This window comes from Marmota flaviventris, chromosome X, assembly GCF_047511675.1.
Source record: "Marmota flaviventris isolate mMarFla1 chromosome X, mMarFla1.hap1, whole genome shotgun sequence".
Taxonomy (NCBI): domain Eukaryota; kingdom Metazoa; phylum Chordata; class Mammalia; order Rodentia; family Sciuridae; genus Marmota; species Marmota flaviventris.
Window position 1 is genome coordinate 135,380,643 of NC_092518.1, and position 17,838 is coordinate 135,398,480.

At 35.6% G+C, this 17,838-nt stretch overlaps 1 protein-coding gene and 1 pseudogene across 4 annotated transcripts in view; both read left to right on the forward strand.

Moving 5' to 3' along the window:
* Positions 1 to 2,272: 2,272 nt before the first annotated feature.
* LOC114081547 (eukaryotic translation initiation factor 1 pseudogene) lies at positions 2,273 to 2,604 on the forward strand (annotated as a pseudogene).
* A 14,479-nt stretch (positions 2,605 to 17,083) lies between these two features.
* Positions 17,084 to 17,838, forward strand: part of Vamp7 (vesicle associated membrane protein 7) — a 46,439-nt gene continuing 45,684 nt past the window's right edge. For 3 of the 4 annotated variants that reach the window (XM_027923025.2, XM_027923028.2, XM_027923027.2), the window contains exon 1: positions 17,084 to 17,182. The gene's annotated coding sequence lies outside the window, so the exon portion shown is untranslated. Of the gene's footprint in view, positions 17,194 to 17,838 lie in introns of all 4 variants that reach the window. The other variant, XM_071606207.1, reaches the window with a different exon arrangement.

Genomic DNA, 17,838 nt, shown 5'->3' on the forward strand with positions numbered 1-17,838 from the left:
CAGTGCTGGTTTTCTGGCTGCGAATTCTTTTAACTTTTGTTTATCGTGAAATATTTTAATTTCATTGTCAAACCTGAAGCTTAATTTTGCTGGATACAATATTCTTGGTTGGAATCCATTATTTTTCAGCGTTTGAAATACGTTGTTCCAGGATCTTCTCACTTTCAACGTCTGTTCTATCGCTGAACTTGCTGTAATGAGGTTGGATCTGTTGGAAACTGGCGATGGTGATGTCAGCTCTCCAAGATGGTGGCCGCTGGCTTCCTCGGTGGGGTGTCCAGTGTGGAGGGCAGATCTGGACTGTTTCTCTCCCCCGTCTCAAACCCAGAACTCAGCCTGGAGCATTGTGAGGGCACAGTTGGCAGGACCCCACAGAATCTGTAGCACCGTTTCTCTGCGTTGCTGGCATTTCAGCGCACAGGCTCTGGCTGCAGGGCTGGCCGCTGATCAATCAGCCTGAATCTCCAGGCGCACGGTTCACTCGCGATTGAGCCACAGAAACTGATCCTCAGGTGTTGGAAATCCTTCCTCTAGGTTTCAGTGCACCCCAATTTTGCTGGAAACTCCTAACAAGATAGCTTCTGGCCATTCTAAACTCGCTATTCACCTGCGCAGTGACGCGGTACATGGGGGCGACGCACTCTATTCGCCGCCATCTTCTTCTTCTTTTTTTTTTTTTAACAAGACTCCAAAAGCACAGGAAACAGAGACAAAAACAAATAAATGGTATTATGTCAAACTGAAACACTTCTGCACAGCAAAGAAAATAACAGAGTGCAGAGACCACCTACAGAATAGGACAAAATATTAGTAAACCATACATGACAAGGGTCTAATATCCAGAATACATAAGGAACACTAAAAACTCAATAGAAAAAGTAAATAAATAAGCCAGGCATGACAGTGCATACTTTTAATCCTAGTGGCTCAAGAGGCTGAGGCAGGAGGATTGTGAGTCCAATGCAAGAAATTTAGCAAGACCCTAGGCAACTTAGGAAGACACTTTCTTAAAATATAAATAAATAAGTAAATAAATAAAAAGTGCTGGGGATGTTGCTTAGTGGTTAAGCACCCCCAGGGTTAAATCCCTGGTGCCAAAAATAAATAAATAAATAGGAAAAGAAATAAAAATAATATTATCAAAGTTAATAATATTTTGTGTAATAGATCCGAAAATACATTTATCAAAGGAAAACGTACAAACTACCAATGGGTGTGTTTAAAAATGCTCAACATCACTAATCACTGAGGAAATTAAATCAAAACAACAATGAGATATCACTTTACCCAAGTCAAAATGACTATGATCAAAAAGACTAAGGATAACACACACTGGTGAGGATGTAGAGAAAAGGAAACCTTTGCACACTGTTGATGTGAATGTAAATTAGTACAGCCATTATGGAAAACAGTATAGATATTCCAAAAAGAATAGAAATATAGCTACTATATGATCCATATATTCTACTACTAGGTGTATACCCAAAGAAAATGAAATCAGTTTGTCAAAGCAATATTTGTACTCCCATGTTGACTGCAGCACTGTTCACAATAATCAAGATATGTAGTCAATCCAGGTGTCCATTGACAGATGAATGGATAAAGAAAATGTGGTCATATACACAATGAAATAGTATTCATCCAGAAAAAGAATGAAATCTAATTATTTGTGGCAACATGTATAGAACTGGAAGACATTATGTTAAGTGAAACAAGTTGGGCATGGAAAGACAAATATTGCATTTTTTGCTAACGTGGATACAAAAGAGCTGCTCTCATAGAGGTAGAAAATACAATAGTGGTTACTATACACTGAGAAGAGTTGGGATAAGGGAGGATGGAGAGAGGATGGTTAACAAGTACAGAGTTGCAGTTGGATGGGAAGAATAAATTCTAATGTTCTGTAGCATGGCAGTATAACTATGGAGGACAGAAATTAACATCATATTTCAAAATAACTGTAAGAGATAATTTTGAATACTTGCAACACAAAAAAGTAATAAATGTTTAAGGTGAAGGTTATGTCAATTACCATTATCTTATTATTATGTACTCTATACATGTGCTGAAATATCACGCTGTACCCCATAAATGTGTAAAATTATTACCAATTAAAAATAAAAACATGGGCCCTGCCCCAGTCACTGAGCCGCCACCGAGGACTCAGCAGCCTCGCTTCCCGATGCTCCGTGTGCCCCCCACCTCCACTGCCCCAACTTTTCCAGCAGGGGCCTTCAGCAGGCCAGGAAAAGGAATCCTGGAATCATATGGTATGTGTGCTATCAAGAACCTCCACTCTTTCCACCCCTTTGCTGATGCAAGTAAGAGTGATGACCTGCTTCCTGCTGCCACTGAGGATTACAAGAATTCAACAGAGAAATGGCAGGAAGACCCTTATTACTGTCCAAGGGATCTGATGATTACAATAAAAAGAAACTAGTGAAGGCGTTTAACAATAAATTTGCCTGCCATGGTACTGTAATTGAGCATCCAGAATATGGAGAAGTAATTCAGCTACAGGGTGACCAGAGCAAGAACCTATGCCAGTTCCTGGTAGAGATTGGACTGGCTAAGGACGATCAGCCAAAGGTTCATGGGTTTTAAGTGTTTGTGGCTCACTGAAGCTTAAGTGAGGATTTCCTTGCATGAACAGAATTTCCCTTCTGTCCCTTGTCACAAGTTTAAAAACCTCACAGCTTGTATAATATAACCATTTAGGGTCCACTTTTAACTTGGACTAGTGTAACTCCTTCATGTAATAAACTGAAAACAGCCCTGCTGTCTAGCCTTGAAGTCCCTCATTTAAACAGAGGTCAAGCAGTAGGTACCTGGAAGTGTCCACCCTGAAACAAAGCAATAACATGATGTTTCAGCAAAGCCCAGAGCCCCATGATCAGATGGCTGTGTCTGACCAGAAGCTTCTCCACTCTCCCTCAGCTGAGGCCCCTGCCCTCAGAGTGTCATGACCTGATCAGGAGGATGGGGTAGGCAGCTGTACCACTAGATGGGGTCTTTAGTAGTTTTGGTTTTTTGTTTGTTTCGTTTTTGTTTTTTAAAAACAATCCCTGGTGTCTAACCTGACCAGGTGGGCAGAACTCAGAGGCCACCTTCCTTCCAGTGAGGTGATGTAACATCTAGCTTGCCACAAAGGTCTTTGACTATATTCTAGCTAAGGGGTGTCCAAAACAATAGAATGTGAGGCCAGCTTAATATGAGTTAAACTTTTGACAAATACCAAACTGATGTTATCAGTCCTGTAGCTAATTGTAGAGCTTGCAACTCACTAGCAACATCTTCCCAGTGCCATGTGAAGTGATAAACTGGTTTTTGGTTTTCTTTTTCCCTTCTAGTTTTAGTGTTATGTAATGTATTTAAACCCTTATTTAAATAAAACTTGTTTTCAGAAATAAAATAAATAAAAAATGTGAGAGCATTGATCAAGAAAGAATGGGATCCTATAACTTGGGATGGGTACATAAGAGAAGATTCTGATAAAGTTGGGAATATTAAGCCCCTATATATTATCAAGTTTTGTTTGCCAGTGGAAGTGGTCTCTTTATTCTGTCTGAGGGAATTAACTCTATGTTACCTGAGAAAAATTTCAAGGCCCTCTATGAGGCAGTTTCCACACATGACAATGTTAATTCTCCTCAGAAACCATCCCCATCTCCTCCCTTTGTTTTTAGACCTCTAACTGTGCTCAAAGTCCCAACAGGCCTCTCGGGGTGTGGTTAAAAGTGTCATTTATGAGGAGATGTGCTGTACTCCAAAAATCTAAAGTTTTCTAATTTATACAGGCAGAAATTCAGGGAACATGTGTTGGAATGGACATTAAAAATGTAAGATATTGGTGGAAGGATTATAAAGTTTGATCTGGCTATATTTATTTAGGACTAACTAAACAGAGATTCTGCATTTAATATTGCAACTGAGGGGATTTGGAAGGGCTCTAACCATTGGTTTGATTTCTTGGCTGAAATATAGAAAAAAAAGGTGGCCCACAGTGAACAAATTTGAAAGATTAGACATGCCTGAGTTTAATGTAGAAAGGACATTGGAATATTACAATAAATTTGTCATTTAAGACCAATTCACCAACACTAGAGTGTCCAGAAGACACAGAATTCACGAATACTTTAAGAAACAAATGTGTGAAGACTGGGCATCTGTGAAGACCTCTTATCAATCATTTCTGTAGACAGACCTTACAGTGGGAACTGCGGTGAGCATAAACAATACTTTGAATTTTGATTTTTTCCCAGGTAACAATATTTGTTACAATGATACTTTAACACAATGCTGGACAGTGGCAGTGAGTTGCTGTTCCCAGTCAGTAACATGATCATGAGGGTAAACTACTGATATTCTACAGTATATATGTTGCTAAACTATGATGTTAAGTAGGTTAACTATTTAATACATTTTAATTTATAATATTTTCAAACTAAAATGGGTCAATTGGGATGTAACCCCATTATAAGTCAAGGAGCAACTGTAGTTCAAATTAGTAAGTGAAAAAGAAATTATGCAACAAATAGTGATTAGACTTACCCATAAGAAAAAAAATCCAGAGGGAACAAATTTATATATATGTAAATTCAGCTTCAAATAATGTCAACTCTGCCTTTAATATAGATCTTGTATCACTACATTCCTGTTCCATGTGCACATATCCTAGAGCATAGGCTACTAAAATATCTTACTAATCCTACCTCTGATCCTTACTCTCTACAATTTATTTTCCATACAGTAGTCAGAGTAATCTCTTGGTGGAATGTGATGGTCATCATTATACGAAGTACATGTATGAAGACTTGAATTGGGTGTCAACATACCTTATATATAAACAGAGATATGAAAAATTGTGGTATATATGTGTATTAAGAATTGTAATGCAAAAAAGTACATGTATAATGGCATAAATTGGCGTGAACATACTTTATATAGAGAGTTAAGAAAAATTGTGCTCTATATGTGTAATAAGGATTGTAATGCATTCCACTGTTTTCATGTATTTAAGAAAAAAAGTCTAAACCAGAACATGTTGCATACCTGTGTAAAACATCTATTACTTCACATTGTGAATAAAATACACTCATAGAGATGAAATAAACATGTACTGAATGAATATATAATGTTAATGGAAGCATTAATCATTATAACAAAAAAACACTAAAAATAGCCTACATGTCCATCAAAATGACTTGTTAAGCTGGGCATGGTGGTGTATACCTGTAATCCTAGTGGCTTGCGAGGTTTAGGCAGGAGACTCATGAGTTCAAAGCCAGCCTCAGCAATTTAGTGAGGCCCTAAGCAACTTATCAAGATCCTGTCTCTAAATAAAAATATAAAAAAGGGCTGGGAATGTGGCTCAGTTGTTAAGTGTCCCTGAGTTCAATCCCCAGTACCAAAAAACAAAATGACTTGTTAAATTATTTATGAAACACTTATCCAAAGAAATATTACATAGTCCTTTAAGAGGATGGAGTAGAGCCATATATACTAGTATCAAAATTTACCTAAGATGCAGTACATGAACAAAGCAAATTACAGAGTATTATGCATTGAGTGAGTGTATTTATGCAAATAATGAAGAAGGGGGCTATGTTTGAAATGCATTACTATGGAGATGAGAATGGTAGAAAAGAAGAATTTTATTTATCAACTGATACATTTCCTTATTGTTTATGATCTTTATAAATAGCATGGTTTTGCTTACATAGTGAAAATTAGTAAATAAAAATAAAATTATTTTATTTATTTTTTAAGAGAGAGAGAATTTTTTAATATTTATTGTTTAATTTTAGTTTTCGGTGGACACAACATCTTTATTTGTATGTGGTGCTGAGGATCGAACCCAGCGCCGCACGCATGCCAGGCGAGCACGCTACCTCTTGAGCCACATCCCCAGCCCTATAAAATTATTTTAAAAGGCAAGATCACAATGAGTACATCAAAGAAAAAACACCTAAGCAAACAACAATAAAAAGGATTAATTATGCCCTTTTATATGGGTAAAATGTTCAATTAACAATGTAAATATGATAGTACTAAGATAAAAATAATGCTAATGGAAACATTTTTAATTTGTCTTATGATATTAATGGGTAATTTTCAAGACAGTAAAATTGTGACTTATACAAATATAAAATAAATATTGTCAAAGACTCTATTTAGCTTACTAATTAATGAGGGAATCAATAATGTGTTAAAATTGGTTTAAAAGAAAATATGAAGGAGTCACTGGATATATCAGCCAAACAAAAACTAAGTGGATGCTACATAACTAAAACATACAATTAATAATATATATCTAACAGACATCTATAGATTGAATTCACTTTTTTCTCAGCAGCATATGGGACATATTCTAAAATAGACAACATTTTAGGCCATAAAGGAAATCTTAGCAAACACACAAAAAATAGAGATAATACCTTACATATCATATCATAATGAAATGAAATTAGATGTCAATGATAAAATAGAAAACAGAAACCACTGTGGATTAAATAAAACATGTTTAAATGATGAATTAATAGCAGAATAAATCAGGAGAGAAATTAAGAAACTCTTAGAAGTAAAGGAGAATAGTGATACAACATCAAAATCTCTGGGACAATATAAAGGCAGTTCTAAGAGTGAATCTCATAGCATTTAGCTCAGACATTAAAAGAATAGAAAGATACCAAATAAATAACCTAGCATTATTCTGAAGGACCTAGAAAAAGAACAAACTAATATAAAAATCAGTAGAAGACTGGAAATAATTAAAATTAGAGCTGAAATCAAAGAAATTGAGATAAAAAATACAAAAGATCAATGAAACAGAGTTGGTTTTTGCAAGGATAAATAAAATTGATAAACCCTTAACTAAGTTAACCAAAAGAAAGAATAAAGAACTCAAATTATCAAAATCTTAGATGAAAAAGGAAATATCAGCACATCTACTACCAAAGGATCATCAGAAACCATTTTGAAAATTTATACTCCAATAAGCTAGAAAATCTTGAAAACATTGGCAAATTCCTAGAGACATATAACCTAACCAAATTGAACCAGAAGGATATAGAAAATTTAAACAGGCCAATTCCAAGTAATGAAACTTAAGTAGCCATCAAAAGCCTTTCAACAAAGAAAAGCCCAGGCCTGGATGTGTGGGGAGCCATTCTCACACGTGACTGGGCAACTCCCGGTTTGGGTCTGAGGCGCTCTGGCTAACTGAGTCAGAGCTTTCCCGGCCCTCTCCTGATGAGAGAGCCTGTCCGTGTGGGGGTGTGACTGACCACTGACCCCGGGGGCCAATCACTGACCCTGACCTTGGAGTGCGGCCCCCCTCAACCTTCATTGGATGGAATTCTCCCCTGAATTTCTTGTTCCCCAATAAAAGGCTACTCCCTGGCGTGCTCCCTCTCTCTCTCTCCTGCTAGCCCTGAGTAATCCTTGCTGCCCTACCGGGTGGTTCGAGGTGAGAGCCAGAGGGGGAGCCGTCTCGGACCTGGTCATAGAAAAAGGTAACTGAGTCTGTGTGTTTTATTTCGATCTCACTAGTTAACTTTTATGCCAAGAACCTCTTTAATGAAACCAGTGGCTGGTCGCATGGTGGATGGATGGATTCTCGGCAGAGTTCTACCAGACCTTTAAAGAAGAACGAATAGAAATCTTCCTCAAATTATTCCATGAAATAGAAAAGAAGGAAACTCTGCCAAACTCATTCTAAGAAGCCAGAATCACCTTGATACCAAAACCAGACAAAGAAACATCAAAGAGAGAAAGCTGCAGGCCAATATGCTTGATGAACACAGATGCAAAAATCATAATAAAATATTGGTAAATGACATAGAAAAACACATTAAAATATAGTGCAGGGCTGTGGTTGGTCTCAGTGGTAGAGCACTTGCCTACCACGTGTGAGGCACTGGGTTCAATCCTTAGCACCACATAAAAATAAATAAAATAAAAGTATTGTGTACATCTACAACTAAATATATTCTTTTCAAAACAGTGCACCATGGTCAAGTGGGTTTTATCACAGGGATGCAAGTTTGGTTTAACATATGGAAATCAATGAACATAATTTACCACATAAATAGATAAAGACAAGAGTCACATGATTATTTCAATAGATGCAGAAAAGCATTTGACAAAGTACAGCACCCATTCATGTTTAAAACATAAGAACAACTAGGCACAGAAGGAACATATACCAAGATTGTAAAGTCTATGTATGACAAAAAAGGCCAATGTTATTCTGAATGGAGAAAAATGAAATCATTTCCTCTAAAAACAGGAACAAAACAAGGACGCCCACTTTCACCACTCCTTGGAACTCTAGCTAGAGCAATGAGGCAAGAGAAAAAAAATTAAAGGAATACAAATTAGAAAAGAGAGCTTAAATAATCTCTGTTTGCTGATGACATGATCCTATATTTAGAAGACCTGAAAAAACTCCACCAGAATATTTCTAGAGCTCATAAATAAATTTGGCAAAGTAGCAGGACACAAAATCAACACCCAGAAATCAATTGTGTTTCTATGCTTCAATGATAAATATGCTGAAAAAGAAATTGGGAAAACTATCTCATTCCCAATAACCTCAAAAAAACACTTCAGAATTAATCAAACAAAAGAGGTAAAAAACAAAGGAACTTTACAATGAAAACTATAGAACACTAAAGAAAAAAAATCAAAGAAGACCTTAAAAGATGGAAAGACCTCCCATGTTCTTGGATAGGCAGAATTAATATTGTCAAAATGGCTATACTACCAAAAGTGTTACACAGATTCAACGTAATTCCCATAAAAATTGAAAAGACTTTCTTCACAGAACTAGAAAAAGTAGTTATGAAATTCATTAGGAAAAAAAAGAGACCCAGATTAGCCCAAAGTAATCCTTAGTGAGAAAAGCAAAGCAGGAGTCATCATAATACCAGATCTAATTATGCTACAGAGCTACAGTAGCAACAACAGAATGGTACTGGTAACAAAACAGACACAAAATCCAACGGAATTGAATAGAAAACACAGAGACAAACCCACATAAATACAATTATCTCATATTAAACAAAGGTGCTGAAAACATACATTGGAGAAAAGAAAATCTTCTAAACAAATAGTGCTGGAAAAACTGGAAATCCATATGTAATAGAATGAAATTTAACCCCTATCTATCACCCTGCACAAAATCAAAGGCCTAGGAATTAGATCAGAACCCCTGCAACTGATAGAAGAAAATAGGCCCAACACTCCAACATGTCAGCTCAAGAACTGACTTCCTTAACAAGACTCTGAAGAGCAAGAAGTAAAATTTAAAAAATCAATAAATGGGATGGCATCAAATTTAAAAGCTTCTTCACAACACAGGAAACAATGAAGAGCATTGTTTTCAATCAGATACAGCATTAATATCCAGGATATGTAAAGAACTCAAAAAACTTAACACACACACACACACACACACACACGCACACCAAATAATCCAATCAAGAAATGGGCAAAGAAACTAAACAGCCGTTTCTCAAAAGAAGAAATACAGCCGAATACAATGGTGCATGCCTGTAATCCTAGCAGCTCAGGAGGTTGAGGCAAGAGGATCATGAGTTCAAAGACAGCCTCAGAAAAAGCAAGGCACTATGCAACTCAGTAAGACCCTGTCTTGTAAAATACAAAATAGGGCTGGTGATGTGACTCAGTGGCTGAGTGCCCCTGAATTCAAACCCCAATACCTCCCCCTCAAAAAAGAAGAAATACAAATGGTCGACGAATATATGAAAAAGTGTTCAACATCTCTAGTAATTAGATAAACATAAATTAAAACTACACTGAGATTCTACCTCACTCCAGTTAAAATGGCAATTATTAAGAATACAAGTAACAATAAGGGCTGGGAATATAGCTCAGTTGGTAGAGTGCCTGCCTTGCATGCACAAAGCCCTAGGTTGAATCCCCAGGGGGGATTGAAAAGAAAAAAAAAAAAAAAAAAAAATATATATATATATATATATATATATATATATATATATATCTCAATCACAAAAAGCATTTTAAAAAAGTAACAATAAATGTTGGCAAGGATGTGAGGAAAAGGGTACACTCATACATTGTTGGTGGGACTGAACATTGGTGCAACCACTCTTGAAAGCAGTATGGAGATGCCTTTAAGAACTTGGAATGGAACTACCATTTGACCCAGTTATCCCACTCCTTGATATAAACCCAAAAAACTTTAAATCAGCATAATAAGGTGACACCACCACTACAGCAGTAGCACAATTCACAATAGCCAAGCTATGTAGCTAGACTAGATGCCTTTCAACTGAAGAATGGATAAATAAAATATGGTATATATACACAATGGAGTATAAATCAGTCATAAAGAAGAATGACTTTATGGCATTTATAGGTAAATCAAAGGAAATGGAGACTATCATGCATAGTGAAATAATCTAGTTCCAAAAAGTCAAAGGTCCAATGTTTTCTTTGATATGCATAAGCTAATCCAAAATAAGGGGGAGAGAAAATAAAAAAGGATAGAAGAAATATCAGTGGGAGTGGACAAAGGGGAATTAAAGGAAGGGAGGAGGGATGGGCTAGGGAAAGACAGTGGAATGAATCTGAGCTAACGTTCCTATGTACATATATGAATATACCACAGTGAATCTCACCATCATGTACATCTAGAAGACTCTAATTTAAAAAAAAACTAAGTAAATAGCAGAAAGAGCAGTACAGTAGAGGGAAGAGAACAGGGGGAGGGAGGAAGGGAAGAGAATGGGAAGTACTAGGGACTGAATTAGAACAAATTATATTCCATAATTTTATAATTATGTCAAAATGAATCCTATTGTCATGCATAACTAAAAACAACCAATAAATATTTTAAAAAGAAAAAGTATGAAGTGTAGATATATGTTTGCTAACAGATGAAAATTTGTATTCATATGTACTATATATTATGTAAATCAGTTGTATATGTATTAAACAATACTCATTTGCATTTCTATGGACAAAAATCTTTTATACTACCATTAGTATTCTACAACTTTTAGATTTGTAAAAGTCATGTCAAAGCCAAAGTCATAAATCTCTCTAGAATCAGATTACTGGAATTCCATTGCCCAGTATTCCACTAAATGGATACACAGTCATTTTTGCATATTTCTAAGTCATTCCACATTTTTCCTGAGAGTTTTTGGCAGATTATCTAGATAAAAAAATTAAAAAGAGCTAACAACTGAAAAATGTGGTTAGATATCCACATTCATATGAAAAAAGAAACTTTTTTGGAAGTATGGGAAAATTGACAATGTACTAAGTCATAAATGAAAACTCAGTCTCAAAACAGAGATCATGAAAACTAAATACATTAATCACAATGTTATAAACTGGAAATTAAGAAATGTCTGCATAAAATCCCCAACTGCTGAAAGCCACCCGTGAAATGTGTGAGGACCTTTTCAGCATCGAAGCCAGTGAAGGGGTAGATCCAGTGTTTGGGAACATAGTGGCAATCCCGCTATTAAGATTGCCCATTACATGTGAACTCCCCTTCAGCTCTGCCAAGAGATCCCCCACAGCACAAGAGATGGACGTGACCCTACCCACACCTCTATCCTGTTTTGGCGAAGAACTTTCTATCTAATTCCTTTGATCTGTTCTGATATAAATAAACCGGGTGTGGGCTCCATTCTTTGTTAGAAGCTGTACCCAGCTGGTCAGCTTGGCCCATCACAGCCTCTAGTCTGAAACTATATTTCTGTGTCCTGTGGTTATTTTGTAGTATTATTTTCTTAGCTTTTATTTCTCAGCCAGCCCATCCCTTGGGAAGGGAACCCTTCCCTCGCCCATGCAGGACATGGATGAGATCCAACTATTTGGAAAAAAAAAATTAAAACATCTTGAAAATAAGTTCTGGATCAAATATGAAATCAAAATTGCAACTACATATTAATGGGATTCAGTGTAATACTTCAACACATGCATATAGTATGTCCTAATCAAATCCAACCACCATTTATTCCCATCCCACGCTTTCACCTGCCTTAATATGTACAATCTATACATGTTAACCCCAAATAAAATATTTAAAATGCTAATTATAATAAATAACATGCTTACCCTTACAAAATTTGTAACTACAAATGATTTAAGGATATGAACACTGAAAATATTATTTTTCAAAACGTGTTGCTGTAAAAATTATAGTCTGAAGAACTTGTAACTCCTTACACACCTTGATTACTAAACAAAACTGAAAATAAATGTAGTATATATTGATTAATAAGTTAGAAATAGAATAGCAAAACAGCAACAGTAACACCAGCACAAAGTAAATGGGAAAATTAATAAAAAATAACTGCATATAATTTCAAAATAGAAAAATTGATAAATTGAAGCCTATTGTTGAAAAAAATTATTGAGGGTATTAGAAACAAACAGACCTCAAAATGTTTACTGGTTCAAGCACACTTAAAGTTCCTCATTCATATAATAGTATAAGGCGGATGAGCTTAGTAGGCAAGGGATGCTTTGCTTCTACATGGTCATTCAGGGCTCTTCAGTCTTCAATAAATTGCACCCAAAGTTGCACTGGTTATCTCATTTTTTGTCCACTGAAAGGAGAAACAAACATTGAGGAGTGTACATGGAAAATTCCTAAATGTCAGATCTGCAAATGTCACACATACCATTGGCCAAAACTCATATAATTACTCTAAATTGTCTGTCTACTTCAGCAAGAAGGTCTGGAAAATGTAGTCTGTTTTTGTGCCCAGAAAAAAAAAAAAACAGAATGCAGATTATGGTACATAGCTATCAATTTGCTATGTTTAGTAAGTCTGTTCAAGAACAATGAGAGACAGAAGAATTACACAATGTTCAAGAGAAGTAGGTATAACATGAAAATTTCACAAGGTGAAAACCTAACAAATATCACTGGTGACACTTAAAAATAATTTGAAAAAAAAGATTATCTAGAAGAAAGTACTAAATTGATTATAGGAGAAATTTTAAAATTCTAGTAGAATCCAGGTGTGTTGGCACATGCCTGTAATCCCAGTGGCTGGCTCAGGGGGCTGAGGCAGGAGAAAGGATTGGGAGTTCAAAGCCAGCCTCAGCAACTTAACAAGACCCTGTCTTTAAATATAATATAAAAAGGGGTGGGATGTGGCTCAGTGGTTAAGGCCCCCTGGGTTCAATCCTGGTATCCCACCCCAAAGTTTAAATAGATAAAAAAATGGAAGAAATTAAGTTAATGGAAAATAAGGTTTATCAGGTATATTATTAAAAGCCTGCATGGAATAAATATTGTCATGATATTTTTAACAGTTCCAGAAGATCATCCTAATTTTGAATGAAATAAATATCAAAATTCAAAGAAAAATGCATATTATAAAGTTACTGAATAACATCACTTATGACCTTAGGATAAAAATTTTTTAAAAATGGTAGCAAATTGAGTATATCACAACTAAACACAATTTATGCCAGGAATAAAAAATAATTCAATACCAGAAAATTTATTATATGAACTATTTGATCTATAGGTTTAAAAATAATTCCTCATAAAATGTATCTAAAAATTATGTGACAAAATTGAGCATCCATAACTAGATTTTTTTAGACCTCAGGAAACTATGGTAAAAGGATATTTCCTGAACATGATACAAATCGTATATCTGGAACCAATACTCATTCTTAGAAACAAGAGAAGGATGACCATTATCAACATAACATAATTCTGCAAGTAATTTTCAATGCAGTAGAACAAGAAAAAGAAATAAAACGTAGAGCCAAGCATGTGGATGCATACCTATAATCCCAACTACTAGAGGGACTGAAGCAGGAGGATCATAAGTTCAAGGCCAGCCTGAGCAACTTAATGAAACCCTGTCTCAAAATAATGGTGAAAAAGAGCTGAGGTGTAGCTCAGTGGTAAGAATGCTAAGCTCTTGTTTCAATCCTCAGTACCTAAATAAACAAATAAATAATATAAAATCTTAAAAATAAATAAGACTTACAAATACTGACCAGAAAGAGCAGCATTTTTATACATACTACATACTTTATAGAAATACTTTATTTATAAATTTCACTCTTGTCTATTTGTAATTTTAAAATTCAAGGCGATTAACTGGAAAAAACCCATTGGAACATGAGAGTAAAGTAATATGTTGTGGTAAAAATAAAATTTAAAATATATAGTTTTCCATCAAATAAATAATAACCATTTAGAATATATGCTGAAAATGTAAACTCTTTAAGAAACATAATAATATGATACAAAACAAGAATCTGTATAATACTAGAAAATGTAATATTTTAAAAGCTTACTAAAGGACTTAAAAAAATACTTGCATGAACAAACCAACCTCCATGTTCCTAGAAGGGGAAATGTCATAAGCTTTCAGGATTGTAATATTTCAATGTCATTAGATTTTTAATTTTTTGCAATTTAATTTTCAGGTTTAATACAGTTTCTATTCAGAGCCAAATAGGATTATTTGGGGAGAGGGATCTGATACAATGATCCTTATGTTCACATAGAAAATATATGCACAAGAATAGCCAACATCATTCTGAATAACAAATACTAGGGAGTGTTTTGCCCTTTCAGATATTAAAACATTATAAAGCTGCAGTAATTAGAACATTTGTTTCCAGTGAAGGACTAGAAACCAATAATAGAAGAAATAGATGCAACTATACATAAAAACTTGCTATATAATAAAACTTGCTATATAATAAATCATTTCAAATTAATTGCAAAATAGTTCAATAAAATATAGTAAAAAATAAAATTTGATAATTTTCTTATAAGCATACATCAAAATATAAAACAGGTAGAAAAAAGAGTTAAACATAAGAATGAAAGCAAAAAACCTTGGCGAAAGTGTCAGAATATTGATATAGGCCTTTTCCCCTAAGCATCAAGGAAAAGATGGATATAATATATATGATTACGTAAAACCTAAAATTTCTTTAAAGTACTGTAACTAAGATAAAATATTAACAATGTTAAAGGCATTTGCAACATAACAAACATCTGAGGGGTTTATGTCCTAAATACATATAAAAGTTTCTTACAAATGAATAAGATGAATACTTCCATTTTTTTAAAAAAAAGGAATTAAAAACTGGAATAAACAATTCAGGTTCAATGAATATCTATTGTTTTCGTTTTCAGTACTACCCTTATTCTGGAAACTCTCCTTCTTCTTATTCCAATCACATGATTTGAGATTTTTACATGTTCCTTCTTCCCTAAGTATAGTTGATTGGCCCAAGGAGAGCATGTTTTTTTAAAGATTTCCCAGCTCCTACTTTCAAACTGAACTCCACGTCTGAATATACAAAGCTATCACCAATGAGGTCAGAAAAAAATTGTTTCCTCTTATTTAGAAAGATCTATATTTCCTAAAAGTTGTAAATTACAATTACACTTCACTATGATTGAAAAGCTTCCCAATTCCCATATTGGGATATTAGAGTAGGGAAGCTGGGGAAAATACCAAGTTATAGTGTTGAGCTTATTTTTTGGAGGGAAGAAGTTCGATATCCTACTTCTGTAGCTTTGGGAGTGTGTTGTCTGTGTTGGTTCAAAATAGAAGATTACATAGTGGTATTTAAAATAAATAACTCAGATATCTGATACAGGTATTCTTGGGAGTAAAATCAAGGAAGCACAAAAAGTCTGCAAAGGTGAGGTGAGGAAAACAAGTGGGGATTAACAAGCATCACTAATAGCTACTTTACCAATCGAATCCTCCTCTTCAAAACCACAAAGGTAGTAAAATACAGTATTTGGTGTACCTTCTCCTAAAGGTTCTTTCTTGGAGAGCTGAGGAGAGAGCTGAGAGTTGAGCAGATGTCTCATGGGGTGAAGAATGATTATTTGCATTTCTGGAGGTAGAGTTGTCTACAGTGAGGCTCATTTCTACTCCTGTCAATTTGTCTAGCTCTTTGTATCTGAAAGAGTTCTGGACTTTGGATATTTTCAAGTAAGTAGGTAGAATAAAGGCTCATGGGTCAATAACATGTAAGCAGCATACGTTTTTCAAAAGAAAAACTAGGTCGTTGATCACATAAATATTGAAATAGGTACCAACAATAATTTTTAGAAGCATAATAAGCATAATAACAAAAGAGTAAGATGATACAGAAACAACTAAATGAAAAGATTATGTTAAAATAAAAGTAAAGATAGATGGGATAATAGAATGACTGCAGAATGAATTTGTGAAATGGAAGATTGAGGAAATCTCCAAGAATGGTAAGGGACAGAACAATGAAAAAATATAAAACGAAGTTTAGGAGGTGTTAATAATAGAATTAGATGCTGGCATGTGGTTAACTGGAATATGAGAAAAGGAAAGATAATAATAAAAAAGGAAAGGAAGTATCGAAGGAATAATAAAGATAAATTTCCAAGAAACGTTGTATTTCTCAAGCTTATAAAATGAGAAATTTGACTTTGGAATGTTATAGACAATGTATAGCATGGAATGGTATAGGTAAGAGGAATTTTGACAGTCTTCAAATGCTGCTAAGAAAAAACCCCAAATAAGTAGGTAGTCCATGAGGGATGATGAAAATGAGGGGTTCATCAATGGAGCTAGACTGTGTTGGAAAGAGGGAAAACGGATATAAAGGGGCCAACTTAGAGCAAAGGAAAGTAGTTGTCGTTATTGCAAAAGAATGGGAGAAAGAAATGGTGAGGAAGACAAGAAAGTTAGAAATTTTCATGGCAAAAGTAGAGGGAGTTCCTGTCAGATGAATTCATGTTTGTGAAGCAACAGGCGATTTGCTGACAGTAAACCCTAATTCAGTGCTCGTAGATTCTTTTTGTTGCTTTGTATCCGCTCGTTTCCATGGATTATTATATAGCGTTTGACGTTACCACAATTGTTGCAGACACAATGTATGACAGACCCCACGACACTCCAGTCAGAACTACCACTCCCGGAATGCAGTACGGCTCCGGGGAAGTGCCAGAGGCTTGGAACACAGCAGAACCATACCGCCTGCTCCCATTGGAGGAGCGCTTACGCTCCCAGGAGCCCACGCGTAGGCGGGGCGCTTTACACGGAAGTCAGCAGCGTCCGGTCCTATCCTCCGTGTACCGGCAGACAGCAACGCAGAGCCGCCCGATCCTCTTGGTCTCGAGCTCGCTTGCATTTACAAGGTGCCGGACTGGTAAATGGAGTGGGGCGTGCCCTGCGGGAGGGAGGAAACCTCGGAGGAAGGGAGGGAGAAGGTATAGACAGGAAGGTGCTGAATGGTGCGAGGAGGCATTGCAAAGGTGACTTAGGTTTCTCTATGTCGGCAGTTGGAATTGTCGGGCACATCCAGTTTGGGCGAAGTGCGTTGTTTTTGTTTTATGCTGCTGAAAAGGCCTCGAGTTTAAGAATGTCAGAATGCGTCAATTAAGTTGTCATTATGGGTTAGGAAATGTTAACTTTATCCCTTAATTACCGTTGTGCAAGACCTTTCTGTAGTATCTCACTCTCTTGAAATCGCCAGTCTTCTAAAAACTCTTTATACCCTTGTTCGATGACGTCACTTTCTGCTTCACCTTTTTCGGGCTGATCTTGCTCCTTTGTCAACTCTTACCCCATGAGCCCTTCCTACATCTCCCAGTGTTGACATAGCTCAGTTTGAGTAAGACCTATTTCTCTTCCCAGACCTATTTTCTCAGCGTCAGAGATGTATGTTATTGTAATTTTTGTTGATGACCAATATCTATCAAATTGATCATGTACTTTACTCTTTGATCAATACTTCATAGCTCCCTCTCCCATAATTTCCACAACCAATCAGTTACCAATTCATTTTCATTCT